This window comes from Lolium perenne, chromosome 7 (genome assembly GCF_019359855.2).
Source record: "Lolium perenne isolate Kyuss_39 chromosome 7, Kyuss_2.0, whole genome shotgun sequence".
In the NCBI taxonomy this organism is placed as follows: domain Eukaryota; kingdom Viridiplantae; phylum Streptophyta; class Magnoliopsida; order Poales; family Poaceae; genus Lolium; species Lolium perenne.
In genome coordinates, this window is record NC_067250.2 from 259629256 (window position 1) to 259636324 (window position 7069).

Consider the following 7069-nt stretch of genomic DNA (forward strand, 5'->3'; position numbering starts at 1 on the left):
TTGGCGAATTGATTGCATAACAACTTAAGACTTTTATCAATTGATGGGTATTGCCAAATATGGCCAGATTACATAAACATATAAATAGACAACTAAACACGAAACTAATAAAAAGAGGGGGCTTGCAGACCGAGTAGAAGTGATCATTCATCTAGTTGTCTGCAAAGCGTCCTGGTGCCTGCCTTGTGATAGGAAGTGGGGCCAGGGCGCAGCAATAAGGAACTCTTGATCCCTTCTCAGAATCTGAAATTCTCCCATTAGCTTAAATTAATGGATATGAGCATCTGTACATATCATGTGAGAGATTAAGAGAATCCGAATATGATCATCATGTATGACCAGAGTTTCTCTGTATGTCTTAGCCTAAAACAGAAGTCTAGGGCCAATATAAGAACATCTATAAAAATATGCTGCAGTATACAAAGGGAAGCAAATATTCACCATACCAGTTGCTTAAATGATGAATACACATGATAATTGCCCCCGTGACACGATCAGTAAAGATAACCAATTCAGCTGATATAGCTTCACTACTACATGTATCATTTCGAACTCCTAACATGACAGATAAATGAAATAATGGCCCCTTATCCAAAATCATTGCAGAATAGCACATCTAGTCTGCTATAAACCCATACAGAAATAGGAGTAACCCCAAGAAAATCCAGCAATTCATCACCAATCACTAATAAATTCTCTTCTGCCCAATTGGGTGACCGACAGAAAATCTAAGCCATCGTCTCCCAAATTTCAGAACCAATCTCAAATTTTCAGATTTGCTACACCAATCAACTATGAAAAGTACACGGGCAGTCACAATACCTCTAGGAAAGGCCCTCTTGGCTGCGTGTGGCTTATTCTCGACAGCCTCATCATCAACCCTATCACATCAGCCTCATCATCAACAGTGCGTGCATAACCTCCATGGCCATTGTGAGGTATACGACCTCAGCGGCACCTAAAACCAAATAACACAATAACCAATCAATAAGAAGATCTCAAGTTTTTCAGCATACATGCATAGCCTCCATGGCCCTTTGTGAGGTATGTGGCTTCTCTGGCATCCAGAACCAAATAGCACGTATAAGAATCAACATGAATATTTCAAGTTGGTCAGCATAACCTAGCGATTGATGAAATTCTTGAATCGGACTAAAATCTTAGTATCTTACTACTAATCCGTTTGAACTATGCATTTACATTTTACTACCTCCATCCTAAGGCTTAAGCTTTTTTTTTGGAAAGTCAAAGCAAGTAAAGTTTGACCAAAATTTTAGAACAATCTATTAATAAATATGATGTTTTGTAGATAGCACATGAAAATATTTCATTATCTATCTAATAATATTAATTTTGTATTTGATATGTTAATGATTTTTTATAAAAACTTAGTCAGACTTAACATAGTTTGACTTTCTAAAAAAAAAAATAGGCCTTAAGCCTTGGGATGGAGGTAGTACTATTTGTAGCATGTGCCATTTTTCTCACAAAAGTATCATTCCAGCAATTGGAATGCCACCAAGAAGCTATGACCGTGTACTGAATTAATCACTTCTTTCAAACATTTACTCAATGCTAGAGCTAGATTGAGTGAACAAGTAATGACCCCTCTGCATTTACTCAAGACAACAAGATAAAACATAAGAAATTGCAAGCAAAATGAAAAAAAAAGTGGTTTAACCTGCTGCTCAATTTTCCCATGGCCTTAAGGACAGATGGCAACGCCGTCAAATATACCTATTATCCTCTCCATCACTTTCAGCCAAGTTCCCGCAGGTGAAGGCATGGTGACGCCCCTAAGCTACACGGTGGTGGTAAAATCTGCACGAATTACTGCCAGCTCACCCAGGCATAACATAATTCCTCTTAGCGAAAGAAAGTTCTGCAAAAGTCAGATAAGATAATCAGAGAATGAAAGTGCTGAACATTCATCGTTGGCACATAGCAATTATTTTGCAGAATATAGTAAACAAAAGAACAAAGAAAGCTTACCTCAGCTCGACATACACAAGTTGTTTAATCTAGCGGATAATAATGCACGGAGATAGAAAAATAGTCATGCTCAGGAATACAACTGGAGGTAAAATCACCATGGATTTTGAACAATCTTGTACATATGAGACAAACTGGCAGAGTAAAAAAGTTACTTTAGGCATTGATACTTGATATTAGCACCCAAAAAAACTATTGATGAATATACGACAGCAAGTGAAAATTTTAGCTCAGTATGGTTTCTTTAATTAAGACATAACATAGATCATTAGAAAAAATGACAGACATCTCACTATCGGACAGACTGAGAGACTGAAGTGGATGCGTGGACAGGGGATAATTATGACCTCAAGATACTGACTATTTGACCATGCTTTTCCAAACACCTCAGTTCACAGGCACAAGCCAGATACATGCTTTTTCACACCACCCGCAAAGATCAACTGCTTCTTTCTTTTTTAAAAAAAACTTTCATGGAGGACAGTTACCGAATATCGACCTGCAACACAGCAGATTAGATAAAAGCTTAGCCGAGCTCTCACAACTGAGGCAGCTACAAACAGAACCATTCTAGCTTCACATATCAAGTTACCTGAAATCAGATTGGCCCTCCTGGTCATCATTAGGAGTCACTTCTTGTGCGCCATCAGCAACAAATACAATCTGCTCACTGGCAGACTTCTCCGTAGAGCACATCACCCAAAAAAACTATTGATGAATATACCACTGCATGTGAAAATTTTAGCTCAGTGTGGTTTCTTTAATTAAGACATAACATAGAACATTAGAAAAATGACACACATCTCACTATCTGACGGACTGAGAGAGCCTGAAGTGGATGCGTGGACAGGGGATAATTATGACCTCAAGATACTGATTATTTGACCATGCTTTTATGTTGATTAAGTTGCTATTATAAATCAGAAATGAAAGATTTGTTAGCTTGTTAAAGTCATCATGAGGCCATTCAAATTCATGTATAATAGAAAGGAAACTTTGCTTCCTTAGTAGGCTATGCAAAATTGGAAATATAATATCAAATCTTGAAAGCAGTTTGCTTCTTCAATATATCATTTGACTTTAACACTACATCAGATAGAACATTACAAAAATGACACACATCTCACTATCTGACAGACTGAGAGACCCTGAAGTGGATGCGCGGACAGGGGATAATTATGACCTCAAGATACTGACTATTTGTCTATTTGACCATGCTTTTATGTTGATTAAGTTGCTATTATAAATCAGAAATGAAAGATCTGTTAGCTTGAGAAAGTCATCATGAGGCCATTCAAATTCATGTATAATAGAAAGGAAACTTTCCTTCCTTAGTAGGCTATGCCAAATTGGAAATATAATATCAAATCTTGAAAGCAGTTTGCTTCTTCAATATATCATTTGACTTTAACACTATATCAGCTATCCGAATTGTGACAAAGAAACCTGCAGATCAATCCTTAAATTATTCTGCATTCAAACTCTTCAATTACACCATAGCCTAAACAGTAGCAGGTATATATTGAAGGGGGGATTTCCTTGGACAGAAGCACAACTTTCACGTACTCGCAGAATGAAAGATATCAAAGGATAGAACATGGACTTGCAGCATATATGAAAATAAAACATGTTTCTTTATTTTAATCATAAAATTGATACCAAGAAAATAGTTTAATACATGTAAACATATGATGCTAATGGACATATACTAAGTAAGCAGGAAAATCCCCCCAACTTATAGGAGCACATTTTCAAAGAGAAGGGAATTCCTTTTTAGATATAGCATGAGAAAACTTTCCCTGGTTTTGTTTGTTCAACCTATGAAGATATTATGATAAAAAGAATAAAGAAGAAGTGAGTGGATCAAATCAAGCAAACCTGTATAGATATGGGGATTGGGAAATCCTCACATTGGCATCTTGGCATAAGCTGTCCTCGTCGTCGCTGCAAGTACTATCAACTATCAAGTGAGAAAGAAGGCATCACGAACCTTGTAGAATTTTCGAACAGTGGATGTAGACAAATGTTGAAGACCTAATATGCAGATTATTTTTTCAAGCCTACCGCCGGCGCTCAATGGCTGACTGCATCTGCTTGCCACAACATCTCCACACCTCCTTCCTCTCTTCCATGGCCTCCTCCGTTGTTGATTCGCGCCCCCCGCTAGGGGCGCCCCGGACAAGCAGGCAACGCCTAACGAAACTGAGTGGTTAACTATTATCTCAAAAACAAAGTTTGGGCTAAACATACGTGAAATCCTCATGGTAAACACCTAGTATTAGATCACCAGCGTACTGAATCGCCAAGATGACTGTCGCTGCTCAAATGCACCCCCGGGAATGCGCCAGCGTCCACGCCGACATTCACTTGAGTAGCGCAGACAGCAGGGATGACAAGATACCAAGCCTGCAAGAGCAACAACACCACCTAGTATTAGACTCACCAGCGGACTGAATCGGCAAGATCATCGTCACTGCTTAAATACACGCTTGAGAATGCACCTAACATAAATAATTGTACAGCCATTATGCGCAAAAGTTAAATGAACATTCATCAATCATATTGAATTCAGATCTGACCTCACATAAAAGAATGCCCTCTTCATGAGATCATGCACCTTTGTTGCCTTCCGTGCTCAAATAATTGTGTCCTTCACAGCAAATCAAAATCTTTGGTAATCAAATCATTACCCAAGATGCCCTATTTAAAACCATGTCACCTGGCACCCAAATAGCAGCCATATTCAGCCTAGGAACACTCTCAGCAGTCTCATGTTTGAGGCAACACAAATAAGCCTACAAAGTAAGAAACAAAATAATAAATATCGAGAAGAGAGGAATGCCAGTAGCAGCAGCGCCGTCAAGAGATCGAGAGCTTAAAGGAGAACACAACCTAGTTGATGTGGTAACCAACCCAGAACAGCAACAATCAACCCGGAAAAAAAATTGTCCATTCCTTCTTGCTCCCTTCCACATTGGACTCCGTCTGGTCTGCCGAGGCCGCGGCGCCTCCCACACCAGGGTACCCTCACATCCAAGTTCTGCAGGTGCAAAACTTCGCCTCAGTACTAACATTTCTTAAAATTTGGAATCAGTAAATGATACAGATCTTCAACAAACCATGCTAGCTAAAAGAAAATAATCTAGTATCTTGACCATTTCCTTCTAATAATTGTCACAAATACATGACTGTGCTTATAATTCAGGTCTCAAATGACCTAATAACCCTCAGATTTTCCGAGAGGGGTGCCGCCTGCTATCAAAACATGCTTGATTGTGTCATCAAAGGAAAGAGTAAGCTCCGGCGAGAACATAATGGTATGTACTGTTGAATCGGCAAGATCATCGTCACTGCTCAAATACACGCTTGAGAATGCACCTAACATAAATAATTGTACACCCATTATGCGCAAAAGTCAAATGAACATTCATCAATCATATTCAATTTAGATCTGACATCACATAAAAGAATGCCCTCTTCATGAGATCACACCTTTGTTGCCTTCCGTGCTCAAATAATTGTGTCCTTCATAGCAAATCAAAATCTTTGGTAATCAAATCATTACCCAAGATGCCCTATTTAAAACCATGTCACCTGCACTCAAATAGCAGCCATATTCAGCCTAGGAACACTCTCAGCAGTCTCATGTTTGAGGCAACACAAATAAGCCTACAAAGTAAGAAACAAAATAATAAATATCGAGAAGAGAGGAATACCAGTAGCAGCAGCGCCATCAAGAGGTCGAGAGCTTAAAGGAGAACACAACCTAGTTGATGTGGTAACCAACCCAGAACAGCAACAATCGACCCGAAAAAAATTGTCCCTTCCTTCTTGCTCCCTTCCACATTGGACTCCGTCTGGTCTGCCGAGGCCGCAGCGCCTCCCACACCAGGGCACCCTCACATCCAAGTTCTGCAGGTACAAAACTTCGCCTCAGTACTTAAAATTGCTTAAATTTTGGAATCAGTAAATGATACAGATCTTCAACAAACCATGCAAGCTAAAAGAAAATAATCTAGTACCTCGACCCATTTCCTTCTAATAATTGTCACAAATACATGACTGTGCTTATAATTCAGGTCTCAAATGACCTAATAACCCTCAGATTTTCCGAGAGGGGTGCCGCCTGCTATCAAAACATGCTTGATTGTGTCATCAAAGGAAAGAGTAAGCTCCGGCAAGAACATAATGGTATGTACTGTTGTGATTTTCTTAGGATCATCATATCCTTTACAATGTAGTAATTTCATGGAGAACATATAAAAGGTTTTACCTTGGCGAGTCCAAAGAAGTTGATGGGTATCAATTTGGATGAGGCCTCCCGGTGACAGGACAGAGCTCTTCAAGCAAGGTAGCAACTTTGCTCTTGCTCACCAGTCACCACTTGCAACTTCGGCAGGCCGTGTCAAGCTTAACCTGCATCCAGAAAAGGTCACAAATCAAATTTCACCTAGGTGTATAAAATGACCCTCATCATTTTAGCAACTAAAACCAGACAGTGCAAGCCCATGCCTAAGCAAAATCAAATGAGAAGATCAACCTGTAGAAGGGCATGCAAAGTTATTATCTTATATATCTCTGACGGTGGAACTGGACGGTAAAAAATCATTCAGGCGATAGGACTACCCATTAGAAAATTATATATAGCAAAAATATGATATACATTCTAAAGTAAAAAAAAGAATACGCTTAAGGAAAAGCCAACATCTCCTGAGGTAATCATAGCTATCAGTGAAACCAGGGATATTGTAAAAAAGGAATGTCCATTCCTGATTTTTTTTTGGTAATTTCAGTCGCATTTTTAAGCCTTGAGGTCATCATGTAACCACACATCCCCATCTCTGAGTAACTCCATATATAATCTGCATAATAACACTACTGTGAATCTGTTACATAAAATTATTATTAATCTACCAAGGGTGAAAAAGGCAGATATAATCCATCATATTCACAGTAATTTGTGATCTTTCTAGTCCTTTTTTTGTACACCGGACTCCTCTGTATACAAATTTGTCAATTATGTAATTGACCAGCCTCATATTCTCTTATACCTAACAGAAGCGAGCTTGAGGAGAAA

General features: G+C 38.9%; 1 long non-coding RNA gene across 3 annotated transcripts; it reads right to left on the reverse strand.

The window, feature by feature from the left end:
• Positions 1 to 572: 572 nt before the first annotated feature.
• On the reverse strand, positions 573 to 4784 carry LOC127313096 (uncharacterized). Of its 3 annotated transcripts, none has more exons than XR_007858788.2 (8): positions 4572 to 4784; positions 4265 to 4398; positions 4027 to 4185; positions 3871 to 3936; positions 2585 to 2718; positions 2340 to 2491; positions 1682 to 1882; positions 573 to 958 (listed from the first exon to the last, which is right to left on the reverse strand). It is a non-coding gene; the product is annotated as an uncharacterized lncRNA (long non-coding RNA). The 3 variants fall into 3 exon arrangements; XR_007858792.2 differs by having other exon boundaries at positions 1993 to 2491; XR_011748092.1 differs by having other exon boundaries at positions 1682 to 2491.
• Between the last annotated feature and the right edge of the window lie 2285 nt (positions 4785 to 7069).